Here is a 16,827-nt window from a genome sequence, read left to right on the forward strand (position 1 = left end):
AGGGCTGGATCATTGTTGCAGTGGGAAAATTACAGTGCTGTTTTATTTTCCCTTTTAAAGTCAGCTATATTGTCTTCTGGTTTGCTTTCTTCTAAGTTAGTGATTGTTTTAGTAGAACTCTTCTGAATATCAAGGCATGTATGTGTATATTTCAGACTGTAGAACAGGAAATGTTTCACAGCCCCTCAGCACCCCACTTCCTGTTTAACTATCACACATGTGGCAGAGAGAAGGTACTGCTCCAACCAATTACAATGCTGAAACAAAAATGTAAACAACTATCAGAGAAAGCTGTTGTTCTGAGTCGATTTAAATTGCAACACCATTCCAAGCAACATAGGTTTAAGAGCAGTGAAAACATTAGGAAGTTTGAACTTTGAAAAATAAGTTGGAACATAGGAAATGCTGCTTTAAAAAAATGGAGAACTGTTGACAGTCAACAATAAGGTAGGAAGCTGCTCAGTTTCTTTAACTTGTAAATAACAAAACACTTGAGTGCATGTTCGAAAAATTAGAAAGAACATATTCCTTCAAAAAAACAATACACATTTTTTATATATTTGGATACGACATTGGCTGGTCCTAGATGATATGTAATTAGGTTGGAACCAAACTTAGTCATATATTAGAACCATATGAAATCCATGTGATTTAAATTAGTCATTTTCCATATTAAATCATCAGTTATTTAAATTCATTAATTTTGGTATCTTAACCACGATTAAGTTTAGAGAGAAGACAATCAATTGATCTTGAATGTATACCAAACTGAAGTGCGTATATATATTATTCTCATGCATTTATTGTTGTTCCCTTGTGTCTGTGTTTACATGCTCTCTCCTGCATGTAAAATATTTGTGTATATTTTGTGAAATATTTTAGAAAAAGAAAGTGTTTGCATCTTCAACAGATGTGCATAATAAATGAAATTACCCATAACAGTATTTGCATGAAAAATACAGATAATTTAAAAAGGATTATATGCCCATTCTCATTCTTTTTAAATATCAAAATTCTGATTTGTATATTCAGGGCACTATTTACCTAACATGCATACATGCCTGTAGATAATTTAGTTTAGCATTTGTTTTTGAAGACTCCTAAATCCTAAATCCTGTTGTATAGATTACTGCTTCTATCTTGGACATATCTTTTCTGATCAAACATTTGTATTTACTGGGCTGGTGGCATAAAGCTGAAAAGAGTTATTGCTTGTAATTTTTCTACATTATTTTGCTGTGAAAGAAGAAATTTCTTGTGCCATTACGAACTGTTGCAAAGAACAGGTAAAGAATCATATGGTGTGATACTGGTGAAAGAATTTTTAAAAATAGCCTGTGCTCTTTCTGTCCCAAATAGTTAAATATAATTTAATTATAAACATCTGCAGGGCTTATGGGATTCCCATAATGGGAGTGTCATGCATTTATAGGTCATGTTTGCCCATTTGTAGTCTTCTGCCTCAGCTATGAAATTTGCAACCTTTCATTTGTTTTGCTTCTTTTACCTCCAGATTAATCTTGACCAGGCTTTTAAAGAAATCAATGGCATGCCAGTTTAAAAAATAATAATTCCTTATTGTTAAGGTCAAATTTTTAAACTTACTGTCACAACTTTGAGAAGGATATGAGACTGTTGATGTCCATTTTACTGTCTTTCAATAACTTCTATATAATATTCCAATCAAGGGAGCTCAAATTAGGATGTTACCAACTAGTATGTGAGTTACTGGAAACACTGTGTGCCTATTGTCTGATTTGATTTCATAGTAAGAGTTTCATTCCATGCATCAGAAGGGCATGTAAAGTAGAGAAAAATGTTTTCAAAACATTACAGCTGTGTGTTAGCTGCCTGAATCTTGGCTGAGTTTTTAATTAAATATTATAGCAATAAAACTGCTGGTTCATGCAGAATGCCTACTTAGCAGTAGTTATTAGCACTCTTGGTGAGTGATTCCCTTTTGTCAAATTATCTAGAACAATAGTTTGCAGTGTTTTCATATCTTGGATCCAGCTTTAAATAGCTTGCAGCACAGATCTATTCATACAGTTTATACATACACATATTTACTTGAACTTTTCTTGTTCTATAAGATGTAATTCGCCCTCCAAAAGAAAATATGTTGTATTCATATTCATAACTTTTTAGTTCTGAGTAGGCATATAGTGATCAAATAACAGGCATGTTGACAACTGTTTATAATAGCAACATGCAATTGTTTGGGGTTCATAGTGAGCAATGAATGGGATACCAGAGATCACTCTCCAAAAGATAGGCACAGCCAGGATGAAGGACAGACAAGAAATATATTTTAATTGAATTAATTTATATTAATTAAACATAGCAAATAATATTTATCCCAATGGATTGAATCATTTCCTTTTGTATCACATCAACCTTTTTAATTTCTGACCTTTATTGCTGGACCAAACTGAAGGCTTCCATGTGGCCCTAGGCTATTAAATTGTGTGTCTGATAGAAAAGAATGTGTGTAGCTCAGAGTTGAACTGTGTGGTCCTTGTTGCTCTCTGAAAACAGGCAATCTCAGAACATAACAAGGACCGCACAAGCTGTGTGTCTTTGAGTTAAAGGACCAAGCCAAAAAGAGGAACTTCTAAAATGAATACAATCTATTGTATTCTATATCACTGTTTCTTAAACATTTTTTTTCTGGATACCAAAACACTATATGTTTGTATGGGTTATATTTATCAATATGTATTGCATTAAATATTGAAATCTATTCACTGCTTGTTCTCACAATTGTTTGATGGGATTTCAACATAGGCTGGAAAACTTGAATTTTGAGTATCCTTGATTGGGTCTTGGGAAACCTCCTGGAGTCCTAGGAGACATTTTCAAAAACATTGATCTATGCTCTTTTTCCAGGTAATATGAAATAGGCTGCCACTGCAAGTACATTTGAAAAAGATAGCTTCCTGTGTGTTGTTATTATTATTTTTTTTACTGGAATTCTTCATGAAAAAATCCCAAAAGATATAATAAAAGATCTCTTCAAGGAAACAATAAAACTAAAAGTGTCAGTGAAGACAATACACAAAAAGCAAAGCATAATTCATTTTTAAAAAGCAGTCTAAGAGGGAGGTTGGTCCTGAAGCATGTGTTACTCTAGAATTGCCTTGGGTGAACAGGCTTGCTTTCAGTTGTTCAAACAAAACAATGTATAGAGGACAGCTACACATTTCCTAATTTATTATTAAATCATTTGTGTTCTGCAAAATGTGGCTTTCAGCAGTTTACAGCAACAAAAATGCCAGATAAAATTATATTATCATAAAACCATTGTAATAATTCCACAAAAACAATAAAAAGAAAATCCAGTACTAAAACCATATTAAATCTCAATGACTCTAGGAAATAGAAAAATCTGCACAGCCTTCCTAAATGGACAGCAGGTTAGGATTCCCTGCTCTGGAGAAGGTTTCCTCCTGAGAAAGCCCTTCCTTCGTCATGAATGGGACTACTAGCAGGGACTCCCCAGCAGATATTTAGTTTTGGTAAGATAACTTTGAGGCAGGTGGTTTTTAAATATTTGGACTTTAAGCTGGTTTTGGAACATCTGTAAATTTGAATGCACAAAAAATGGCTGTTGGCTTGTTTCCTTGTTACAACAGTTACAACTTGTTTTACATGATTTAAGGACTCCCAAGTGATGATGTCTGCCATTTATAATCTTCCACTGTCCTGTCATTTTTCTTTCTGTAGACAATCTACCAATGAAGAAACTACAGATGAGAAGGTAGAAAAATTGTTCACAGATTGGCAAACAATCAGTATGCACTGTCTCTGAGTAGCCAGGTGACTGGGGAAAAATACATGTGATACAATATGTAACCATATAAAATTATTAGAATTTTATAATGTTTAAAGAGGCTTTTTAGCTAAAATAAAGGGCTGAGTTAAAAAGAAAATATGCCAATATCAAAGGGTCTCCTCCCCACCATGTCATGAGGGAGGAATATTCCCAAAACACAATGCTTAAGAAGAGAAATTGTTATTTGCCTAACCAGATAAGAAATTGGCAACCTGAGCAGTTCCCAAGAAATCAGAAATAATAATACAGAGAGCTCTCTATTATTTTCATCAGCAGAGGAAATCAGCCTAGAGAATTTCTCTATCAGTCTTTTAAAAAGACTAAATTATTTGGTAAAATCAGTTAGGAAACTAAAGAAAGGCATGTTCAGAGAAAATCTACAATTTGGTCAGTTTGCATCCAGGTTTAAACACAATAAGATTAATAGCAATCCAGCTGGTGCTTAAAATATTAAAATGTAAATTCAGACTAGTAATGAATTAATGCAAACGTGTTTTAAGGTACATTGTGCATTTTCCTTGGTAGCTTATAGCTGAAAATATGAATTTTGCTCAGTCTAAGCAATCAAGATATTAAGGGACAAAGCAGCAGATTAGATACAGATTAACAGAATTGGAAGGGACCTTGTAGGTCATCTAATCCAAGCCTCTGCCCAAGCAGGAGACCCTACACCATTTCTGACAAATGGCAGTCCAATCTCTTCTTGAAAACCTCCAGCAAAGAAGCTTCCACAATTTCCGAAGGCAAGCTGTTCCATTGGTTGATTCTCACTGTCAGAAAATTTCTTCTTATTTCTAGGTTGAATCTCTCCTTGACCAGTTTCCAACCATTGCTCCTTGTGTGGCCTTTAGATGCCTTGGAAAATAGCTTGAGCCCTTCCTCTCTGTGGCAGCCCCTCAGATATTGGAACACTGCTATCATGTCTCCCCTGGTCCTTCTCTTCACTAGACTAGCCATGCCCAGTTCCTGTAACTGTTCTTCATATGTTTTAGTCTCCGGTCTCCTAATCATCCTGGTTGTTCTTCTCTGCACTTTTTCTAGAGTCTCAACATCTTTTTTATAGTGTGGTGACCAAAACTGGAGGTATTATTCTAGGTGTGATCTTACTGAGGGTTTATTGAGTGGTAATAGTTTCAACTTCAACTCTTCAAGCTTCAACTCTTCCAGAAAAGTGGGATGGGAAAAGGGAATGTTTCCTACTTCAGAGTGGGAGGTGGAGAAAAGAAGGGGATGGGTGTGTGGACAGAGCCCACCTGTGCTAAAGGACTTGTGTTGCCTCTTGGATTCAAGAACATACCATTAAACCAGCTAATCTGCCCTTAATTTGGTTCCAAGTGAATATGTAGCACAGAATAAAATGCACATGCAGTGTTGAATTAGAAGTCAGATTACAGAAATATAAAGAATCATGTAATAGTGCTTGTAGATTAGAAGGGAAACACTATCACTTTTTGGATTGCTATTAAGAAAGGAGAGCAATTTATTCACTGGGATGGTTTATCTTTCCTACCCTTAACAAATATTTACCACTAGAGGGAAGTCTTAAAACAGCAAAGTGTTCCTCTGTTCATGTTTTGATTCCATCAAGTATATTACAGGCCTTAAAAACTTCTCTCATTTGTAGCTGAAAACAGTCTATAAAACTGTACATAAGTTAGCTAACAAGATCAAGTTAATAGTTTGTATGCACATGCAGAACAAGAGACTATAGTTTTGTATAATTAATGAATACTAAATACTTGACGTCGTAAAGTGCTTAGTGGACAATTGTGCATCCCAGAGAGCAGAATACAGCAAAGGCAGACATAAAACACAGAAGTTTCCAGTGAGTAACAACAAAACAGGATGGCCTCCGTATGTAGCACAAATGAAAGTCTAGAGCACTACAGTTATACCCATTTATGGTATTTAAATCCCATAAAGTTTCCTAGTTTATTCTTAGTAACTTCAGTCTTCTTGTTGTTCACACCATTCTGGGTTTTTTTTTTTTGTCTTGTGTGAGAGTATTCTATAACACCACAATTTCTCATCTCTCTATGCTGTGCTCATACCACACATACAGGTACAGAGTTGTCAAAAAGGCCAAGATGGCATCTGCACTGATACAGTGGAAGGCTTGTCCTTTTTTCATGTGTGTGTGGGGCACATGCAGTATATCTAAAAATGGAGCAGAGCCACAGATGTCACCTTGAGTTTTTGACTATTCACTTGTTTGAGATTTGGAGGTTAGAAATAGAACTGAATTCATGCACATATCAACCTAACATCCTCCTCATGCAATCTATCATTTACAAAATTTAAAAATAATCTTTTTGTAGTTGTCAGAGCATAGCAAATAAAGAAAAAGATGCTAGGGTTTGAGAAACTAAATCGGTTAACTACTGCCCAGTTACGGCTTCAGAACATTTTTGCTGTCTTTATGGGGACCTGGCAGTTTCCCCTTGACAGGAGTTCTGGTCTTGTTCTGCTGCCTGCACCATGAAGTTTCCCCCTTCTTGCCCGATCCCTCACCCTTGCACTGACAAGTGAATGGATGATATTTTTAGCTATGTTTCCCATAATCCCCATTTTTTTTCCTCCCAAGGAAATGCACCAAGGAAATAAAGTGCATCAGGGGTAAGGCTGGGGCTCTTATTTTCCCATAGTCCCTATGACCATCTAAATACCCTTTGGTCCCCCACGTCTCCTTTTTCCAGTCCCCAGGGAACAACTGTGAGGACCCTGCGCAATGGTGCACGTGGGAGACCAAGTTAGAAGGAGCGACTTTGTGCAAGTCACCTTGCAAGCAGGACTGTAGTTTTCTCTTTCTGCTGTAGGATGTGTATGAAGAATTCAATGGGCATTTTTATTTAAAAGCCAAAGCAATTTTGCTGGAGTGTGGAAAGGAAGGAAGTATCCTCTGTATCATCGCGGATGAAATGGTGGGTAGGGAGCTAGCTTCCCTGCAATGCTCTTGCATTGCTGTGAAAGCTTTGCAAATAAGGTGCTGCAAGACTACAGCAGGAGCAGCTTGGCTGCCACAACCTGTATTGGCATGTCTTTCTTTCTCAAAAAGGGTCACTTATCTTTGCATTTTACCACATTTGGGTTTCTCACAATGATCTTCAGCAAATCTACGACAAAGCATTCAGGAAACCGCAGAAAGGGTGGAGCACCAGCAGGGCGTGTGTTCCTTGTTGGGAGGGGGGAATCTTCCTTCCCAAAGGGGAAGGCATGCAACCGAAGTCTGTTCATTAAGGCAAAAGAAAAAAAAGAGACTGGTGCTTCCAAATGAGTGTTTAGCCTGAAATGGACCCTTACCGTACTTGGCTTCTTGGAGAGTCCAGATAACATCACTGTTGCTAACCAATTTTATTCCAGCGCAGAGTGCCACGGAGACTTTATAAGGCTGTCTTTGAAGCATAGTACTTTTTGCCTTGTCCTATCCTTTTGAAATGGCTCTTTGCCTGCTTCTTGCTGTCTTGCATGGGGCCATTGCATACTTGAATTCCCCCTCATCAGTTTCTATTTCTGGATCTCAGTAAATATTTTAATAATTAAATTCTTCCTTAGAGGCACTCTGGTTTCTCCTCACTTTTGTTTAATTCTGTTTTTAGAAGTGCAATTTTACAGTTGCAGGAATGACAAGTAATAAGTAATTTTAGCAGCAAAGTAAACCCCAGCTGTTTCTGCTAGGTCAGGAACTAATTAATTAGCAAAATCAATTCATGCATGTTGATCCTGAAGGAAACCCTTGAGTGGGGCTTACTTTGAAAAGTCACCAGTTTCAGCTGAACCCAAAAGTGAATTTACCTTTCACTCCCAAATTAATATGTTTAGCATTTAAACCTTCATAAATACTGCACCTATTATGAGTGAACAAAAGGAAGCAACAGTTAGTTTACTTAGAAGACAGAAGCAAGGAGAAGCTACTGGGAAATTGATATAAGGAAAAATGGATGTTTCCATATATTTTTGAATAAGAAAATTACTTGTTTATAAGAAAAAATGCTGGATTTTTATTAGGAAAATGAATGTGTTACATGGAACTATTATTTTAATTCCACTTCCAGAAGATTATAGAAAAGCCACATTTTGACATCAGGCACAAATCTAATGAGAAATCAATATTGTATACAAATGTAGTGATCATTCAATCTTGCTAATCATAGATGTCTATTACGAACTACAAAATACAAAAATGACAAAACACATATATCGAGACCTCCACAATACAAGTCCCACTTTTTTGCACTTGAGCTGCAATCTGGTAGCCAATTATGTAAGGGGCAGCTTGTGTTACAACTTTATAATGCATGGGAAATTCTCTATTTCTTCAGTGAAAAAAAAAAAAAGTGCCTTGCAATTAGTTAGATAAAAGTGAATTCTCAAATACAGTATTTTTTTTTCTAAACTTGTGATTTTAAACTTAGCTTTGAGATTTAGATGGTACAATGCAAATTGTTTTCAAAGACTGCGATCTGCTAATGTTCATTTGGGATGAAAAGCTATATTTGAGTCAGAATAAGTTTGTCTTCTCTGCTTAGCACTTTGTCGGAAACTAGAATCTCATGTTAGGTCTTTTCCAGTCATGCTCTTTTTAACAGAAGATGAATCTGAAAACTTTACCACACAGCTGAACCCAAAAACATTGGAGGTTTGAACCATCTTCTTTTAATGGTCTTCTGAGTTAACACACAACAGTTCTATCTTTTAGAAAGCAGGCAAGTTAATGTCCTCTCCCCTTAGGCCAGTGTGTGGCAGAGATAGACTTCTTAGAATCCATGTTGTTTTCTGGCAAATTAAAAGGAAAAAAAACTAATAAATTCCATAGTGACATATCCTGGCATTATAGTATTAAAATGAATGGCCCTTCCTTTCCCTTACTTCTTTAAGGGACAATAGAACAATCTCATAAGGGATAAACAGAAGCTAATTTTGCTTTTAAAATAACAGGGTGTAAAAATCATGTTTAACTGTGAATATTGTAGTGCAAAGATGTTTACTGACAAAAGACATCAATGTGTAGAGTTATCCATATGTCAGACAGTAACTTAAAGGGATCTCCAATAAAAAAACATACAGAAAAAATATAAAGCTGTAGCAGACCATAAGATAATGCTGGTCTTCCCTTATTTTGAAGAAACTCTGCTGCAAAATAAGTCCAAGTTGCATAAAAATGCAAAAATACTAAGCTTATATAGCAGTGATGGCTAACCTTTTCCACGTTGCGTGCCAAAAGTATGCGTGCGTGCTTGCGTGCCTGCACCCATAATGCAATGTGTGTGCAACTTCCCCCGCCCCCTCCGCATGCATACACAGCCCCCTGTGCACACACAGTACGCATCTGCGCATGTGCACGCGACCCCCACCACACCGCACACCTCTGTGCATGTGCACGCAATCCCCCACATTCCGCCTGCCTCTGCGCATGCACACATGTCTTCCACGTGCACATCTCCTCCTGTGCATGCACAGCAAATACCCGACAATCAGCTGGCTAGCAGGGGGTACATGCACAGTGGGGCTCTTCCAGGCGACCTCCTGTGTGCCAGCAGAAGTAGCTCTGTGTGCCACTTCTGGCACATGTGCCATAGGTTCACCATCATGGTTATATAGAAACAATAAATATCAGAGGCAAGAACTTAGTGTAAAAAATACACTTAGTAAAAACAAAAGTAAGTTTACAGAATTCTATTAAACTTCCTGTTTCCTAGGTTGACTTAATACCTGATGCTAAGTTATCCATATCCACGGACAGGGGTAGGATCCAACAGGGTTAACTACCAGTTCAGTCATTTACGAGGTTCGGTGATTTATGATATGCTTCCCTGCACGCTGTGAGCCGTGCACCTGTAAATCGTCATCAGCACGCTGCCTGCAGAGAAGCAGCCTTTCAAAGAGCCCTTTTTTCCTGCTTTTTTAACTGCAGCTGTGCCTCACACGGCAGCAGAAGATGAAAAAAATCAGGAAATAAAGGTCAGATAAGAGCCAGGGTGGGAAGGTGGACAAAAACATCAGCTGGCATAGAACCAGTTCTATGTCTGCTGCTCTTCAGAGTTACCGGTTCTACAGAGGTGGACAGAACCTTACCGGTTCTACAGAGGTGGACAGAACCAGTAGAAACCCACCCCTGTCCACGGACCTTCTCAGTTTCTTGTTGACTGCATCTGTCTTCAAAATTCAGGAATGCTGTTCTCTGAACCCAGCATTCAGCTTTTTGCTTCTCTCTTTTCTCAAAGAATTATTTGCAGTTTTCAGAAGAACAAATGATCTTTCTGAAGAGGGGAGTGAAAGATCTCTTTTTGCTACATGTAAAGTGATCTTCTTTCCTATAGGAAGATCCTGTTTGAAATTGATGTGTGTTCTGTTTCTGGGAAGTAGCTGTCTTTCTTAGAAGGGCCAGGTGGCATTAAATCAAGTTCATTACAGTTTGAAAAATGTGTGTTTTACTCCTAAATTATAATTTTTCTTCCATATAATAAAGGTCTCTAATGGGTTACTACAGAAGATGAAAAAAAAACCCATACAAAGAAAGAATGAATCTCTAGGCTTTGTTTGTATTATAAAATTGCATCTGGTGCCTATCATCTGCCAAATCAAGAGACAATAAAGATATATAATAGATGACAACTTCCCAAAACAAACTGTTTTCTTTCATAGAGAAATGAAATCATAGAGGCAGAGGATTTTATTTAGCATAACTACTGCTGGGAGACAACTCTGCTGATCATTAATCCTTCTATGAAATTCCCGACTTCTTAATAATAACTTACTAATTATGCAGAGAGAGAATGGGCTTCCTTTCACTGGCTGTATTAAACAGATAGCCCATGCTGGATGCTTTAATATGGATTGCTGCACTGAGCAGGGAATTAGTTTTGATGGGTTAAAGGATTCTTTCCACTGTAGTGCTTCTATGGTCACTTAGAACCCTCACTGACATAGCATGACAATGAAGATGAGGTGTTTGCAGGGACTGGAGAGTCGTAGCAGAGTTAGAAATGCCTTAAATCTGTTGCCTGTGTATTCTTCCTCCCTATTGCTTGTCTCAGGAATCCTTTTTTGAGGACTGTATAATTAGAATTTTTCAGCGTGAGTTAAGGGCAAGCAGACTTACAAAGCAATTACCATGGGAGATAAAGTCAATCACATTTGGCAAGAGACAAACACTGGGATGCAGTCATTCACCACTTCATTTTCTAAGAATGCTTCCTTCTGTAATCCACCTGAACCCAAAATATTTATTGGAAATTACTTGTTATGTTTGAGACAGGTGCTTTACTGCCTACTAGCTTTCAGTTAATTTATTTATTATGAAAAAAATAAAAAATAAAAACAAAGAACTTGTTAGGCACCAAGAAATATCTTGGTGAAGCTACTGATCCTGCCAGGCATCATACTCTTTATTGAGGAGTTATGACCTATTCAATTAGTTAGAGGAACAAGCCACAAGATTCCTCCTTGATTTGCTATAGTAACTCCTTGGCATGTTGTATTGCTAAGGTATTGAAGACCACTTTGGAGCCTTTTCTGGTTGGTGTAAACATCTTTAAAGTGTTACTTTTCAACAAAAGACAGAGAGGGAGAGCTTGTTTTTCAAATTTCAAATTCAATTTGAGAGCTTTTCCTCACCAGAAAACTCTTATATTGAAATAAGATAATAATAGGGTGACCTGACTTTCCTTGTTATCCTGAATAGTTAATAGCATATTCCAGGGATCTCCAATTTTAAGAATTATGGATTTCAACTCCCTGAATCCTTCAGCCAGCATAGCTGGTTGAGGAATTCTGGGAGTTGAGTCTACTAGTCTTAACGGTTGCCAAGGTTGGAGAGCCCTGCCATATACTGTCAACACTGATTAGCAAGAAAAGAGAAAATACCTGATGATATCATTGGCTGATGAACAGCCAAGAGTGAATATCTGCTGTCTTCCTACTTAAAGGCTTTCCCAGGGAATTTATCAATGACAGATCAAGGTTGGTCTAGAAATGTAGAGATGAGAGATTGTGCGATGAAGTTTGCAGACCCTAGTTTTCTTAAGCAAGTATTATGCTGTAGTACAGAAAATATTGGCATAAGATCATTTAAATCTTGGACTGGGAATCAAATACAATACAAGGAATAACACTTGCTTTGCCAAGGTGTCCAGATGCCAATGCGAATGGCAGGAAATGACAGAGTCAGAAAATATTTAGTACTTATGGTTGTAGGGAGGACCAAAAGTTGTGAGTCAGTACTACCAACCAATATAACTGCTCCTTGGAAGGGCAGTATGCACTGTCATTTGCAACAGAAGAATAAAAAGACAACAATAGGCAAATATAGGAACACATCACAGCAGTCACATTCCCGCCCTTTTGGGAACCATACAGTCAGTTGAAAGGGTGAAAATAGCTGCCGATAAAACTTTGTGAAGCCCAGCTGTCAAGACAGCAGCCCACGAGCCACCCTGGGGATCTGCACCAGCTGGGAGACTTAAGACAAGCTTCATTGATATTTGTCTGTTTACCCTCACCACTCTGGGGACTGTGGTAAATGTATCTCATCCTTCTTTTCTTTGTGCCTCCCCCCCTTTATATCATCTGCTCTTCCTCTCTGGTCTATATTTGTCTCCTTAAATCTTGTTAGCAGGTCTCTGAAAAGGCCATGTTTCTTTTCTGTTGAATTTTAAAGACTCATCTCAGTGGCCAGTTATATGGGCATCTTTGGTGGTTTGTGTAGAAAGATTCCTAACTTCCCACACTGTTGTTGGTTGTTGTTATTTTTTAAAGAATTTCAACTATTAAGACTAGGGATGAATGAACACACCCGAACACAAATTTATTTATATTTGCACAGTCACAAAAGCCAGCTGGATGACTTTGGGTCAGTCACTCTCTCAACCCAATTCAATCTAACCTCACAGGGTTATTGTTTGGGATAAAAATAGGAGGAAGAAAGAGTATTGTATATGTTTGCCACCTTCCATTATTTATAGAAATGATAAAGGCAGGATAAATATAATAAAGAAACAAAGAAAAAATATTACTCTCTAATCAATGTTTTCAAGCTGTAGTATTGCCTAAAGCATTTTTTTTTAAATAAGAGCAGTAAAACAATAAGCATGTAATTAATAAATATTGTTGCTAATAGGACTTTTTGCCATTTTTTCATGAAAAAACCTACCATTGTGTGTGTTTGTGTGTACATACAAAACAATACTATAGTCAATCTGCACTAGTGGTACTTATACAACCATATTCAGGCTAGGTCACAGAAGCCCAGTTAAGTGAAGAAACAATAATATTTTCTTAGTAACAATAGAATTTCAGTGTCATTAACAAGGGGAATATAGTATAGGAAATAATTCTGGGTTTTGAGTGAAGTAGAAATCCAGTTTTAATTATAAGCTTAGCTTTATGATTGTTTTTTTTAAAAAAAAAACTTGCCAAGTTTTTATTGTATCAGCTTTCTTGGAACACAAAAGACCATCTCCACAGTAAGGCAGCCTGAATGCTTCAGAGTTTATCTGGCAAATGCCAAAGTGAATTTCAGGATCCATATCAGCTCATACCAATACCCCAAGCTATGAAGAACTTAATAGGAAATTGAAAGCAGTGCAAGCGAAAATGACCATCATATAAAGATATTCCTAATTAAAATACACACAGCCATATTTGATCCCATAAATGATGGCAATAGTAATTCAGCCAGATTCCTCTAATATGGGTTGCTGTTATCAAATTATCTCCAGGTAGTAACTAGAATATCATTTTAAAATGTCAATAGGCATTTTGGGCCACAAATACCTTTCCACTTGATAAAGAGCCAATAATAGGTGGGTCCAGGTCAGGAGCACCCTAAGGTTACAAATTAAATTCTTTGAGGGAGAAGTGTTGCTTCGCCCAGAACAGATTGTAGACATCAGTTTATTCTTATCTGTCCAATGGTACATACTCTACAAGCCAGTATCAAAAATACAAGGAGCATGCAACAGAGAACCAGGCTAGCCAAAGTTGAGAATGTAAGTAAGAAATAGAAAAACAATATTATATGTGGTTCCATTAAGGTATTATCATCCAGTCCAGTTCAGATTTTGCAAAATTGTCATTCTATGGTTCCATGAACATTTGGTTAAGAGTAAAAAAATAAACCTCACTCAAACTCAGTCGGTTTACTCTCTAGTATTTTGCTTCTTAATCAGTGGCCTAGGCTCCACAACGTGGACAATGTTGATCTACCTCTTTAGCCAGGAGAAAAGTATGCTGACATAAAATTTGTCACTCTGTACAAAACTCTATTCTTCCACAGGAACAATGTGCTGTCTTTACTAGTTTAGTGAGGAACAAGTTAACTTCACTGAAGAGCGAGGAGCTTCATTTCTCTTCTCACCATGTATTACCTGCCAGCAGAAAAATAATCACTAGTTATTCCTACTACATGGGTTAGGCAGAGCTGGGCTAGTCATGGCAGATTCCGGAAACACTATGGTTAGCCACTGTCAATTTGCCCAACTAATAGCTGGTAGATGCACAAGTGCATGCCTGTAACTTCACATAGTGCTAATAGCCAGCTCACAGGCATAGAAAGAGAGATGTGGAGTGAAACGAGAGAGTGATGAAAGAGGGCCATTCTTGACTAGTGCTGCAAATCAATGGCTGTGCTGATGGTAAATATAGTTTTACTTTGTTGACCAGCAGTTTCCAGAAATTACCAAAGGAGGGCCATGAAATCAGAATAGAACAATACTATGATGATTTCCGCCCTTACAAACAGTAAAAGCTATGGTTGCACAATGCCTTTTGTTGGCAGAAGCAATGATAAGAATAAACGCAACAACACTCTCTAAGGCACACAATGGTGAAAGAATCCACAGCTGGCAGAATTCCTATTTTATCTAGGTTTAAATCAACCTTCTTTGCAGCATATGAGTAGTGCACTCTTTTTTAAAAAGGTTCCTAGTCTTATTGTTTTAAAACAAAATTTCATTATTTTAATGTTGTGTTGAAAAAAAATAGATCTCATGCCAAATCCTTGGGAAGGGATAGTCTTTTGTGGGTAGATGCCACTGTGGAATCCAATTTGTTCTGCAGTCCAGTCCAAAGTGTCCAGGGAAGTTGGTGTCCAGAAATAGGACATGTCCACAACAGCCTAACATAACCAATAGAAGCTGAGCCAGGACAGATCAGACTAGACTACAGACTAGACTGCATTAGCAACCACATCATTAATGAAGCGTGGTAGATTTATATATGGCCAACTAGATGTTGGGAGAAGAGGAAAACGCTACTTTAAAATTGGAACAGCTATAAACAAATTTAAGTGGCCTTGGCTCTGGGTTCAGGATGATATATATCACCACACATCAGTGATTGTGAGAACAGGTCCTGAATGAAAGGGTATTCGTTTCCATTATCTGGCTGTCTTAGAGCAGTGGTCGCCAACTCCTTTCAGCTCTGCAGACCGGTGGAGGCATCAACAGTGGTGGAGGCGGAGGCAGGGAGAGGGATGGTTTCACAAGGTGCTTTCACAAATGTAGTTTCATGCGTGTGTGCCACTTCTGTGGCCCAGTTCCGAAGGGGCTGCAGCCCAGCATGGGGTCACAGACTGGGGATTGGGGACCCCTCTGTTAGAGCTATAGCAAATAAGTACAGTATGTAGTGAGACTGAAGAGAAACACTCTTGGTTTGTGTCAGTTATGTTAGATGATGCAAGAATACAATGCATATATACAGATGTGAATGGGCATGCTGTTGGCAGGGAACTGCTTGCTAATTCAAAAATTAGGAGTCTGGTAACAGCTATTCAGACTTACAATTTTAATGACCTGTTAAAGTGAACCATGTGTTACACATGCCTCTTAATATTAGAAGTAATACAATTATAATAAAAATCAGTAAAATATGCTTGTCCAAATAGGTGCAATTACCTCCTTGTTTAGTTTTGTCTTTTGCTACCTTAAACTAAGACAGTTCTCCTCCCATACTGCAATTTCAAGTTGTTTTTGAGGTGAATTCATCTTGCAGAGTTTGTCTTTCAATGAGATTGACTATTTTGTCCCCATTTTCATTTATTCATCTGTAACAACAACAAAAAAAAAAACTAATAGGACCTCCATTCGTATAACTAAGCAAGATTCTTCAGTTTGTGCCTCACCTGTGCACAACTGCCACTGCATCTGAGCTCAGTTTCTTTTCCTCTTTGAATAAATGAGGTCTACTCATCTGGCATCGGCAGTTGAAATAGGTTTGTTGATATAATCATAAAAAAATGCATCTTAGCTGAAAGGGCCAGACACCTGTTTTATTTGGGACAGTGAGCTTACTTCCATTGAACCAAACACTTGTAAATAAATACCCAAGAAAAGCCACATCTGGCACAGGAGGCATCTGGACAGAAATAGCAGACCATTTTTTGTTTGCCTGCCAGTTTTTCTTATTTTATTTGTGGGGATCAGATTGTACTACAGGCAAACATTTGGCACAGTCTTAGGGTAGAGAGAGAAAACAACTGACAAAAACAAGACAAAGGGCTAAACTATAGGCATGCTATATAAAGCTGTATTTGAATTTCCCCTGACAGTATTATAGTGGGATAATAAAGTTGGGATTTGGGACATAAATATAGTAAAATGACTCAAACTTGTGGAAGAGTCATACCTCAGTATAATACAATATATCTTGTTTCATACAAAAGATGCCAGATTTAGATCCTGGCTTCTTCAAGTAGGTTAGAAGCCAATACCTTAGAGAATAACCTATTTAGTCTAACCAAAGAAGTATTTCATGAGAAGAGTACTACACTCCTCTGCTTGCAACAGAATGCCCTATAATATCACCAGGCTTGAAATTTGGGGCTTGGACAACCTTGAACTACACCGCCTATGGTAAGACTTAAGCGTAGTACACAAAATTATCTGCTACAATGTCCTACCAATCAATGACTACTTCAGCTTTAACTGCAACAATACAAGAGCACACAACAGATACAAACTCAATGTAAACCGCTCCAAACCTGATTGCAGAAAGTA

The 16,827-nt window shown here is 37.6% G+C and overlaps 1 protein-coding gene across 1 annotated transcript in view; it reads left to right on the plus strand.

Annotated features, from left to right (window-relative positions):
* The first annotated feature begins 247 nt into the window (after nucleotides 1-247).
* Nucleotides 248-16,827, plus strand: part of CCND3 (cyclin D3) — a 76,595-nt gene continuing 60,015 nt past the window's right edge. The window contains exon 1 of the mRNA XM_087929518.1: nucleotides 248-447. The gene's annotated coding sequence lies outside the window, so the exon portion shown is untranslated. The remainder of the gene's footprint in view (nucleotides 448-16,827) is intronic.

Source organism: Pseudonaja textilis, chromosome 3 (genome assembly GCF_049901715.1).
Source record: "Pseudonaja textilis isolate UNSWEBS1 chromosome 3, rPseTex1.2, whole genome shotgun sequence".
NCBI lineage: Eukaryota > Metazoa > Chordata > Lepidosauria > Squamata > Elapidae > Pseudonaja > Pseudonaja textilis.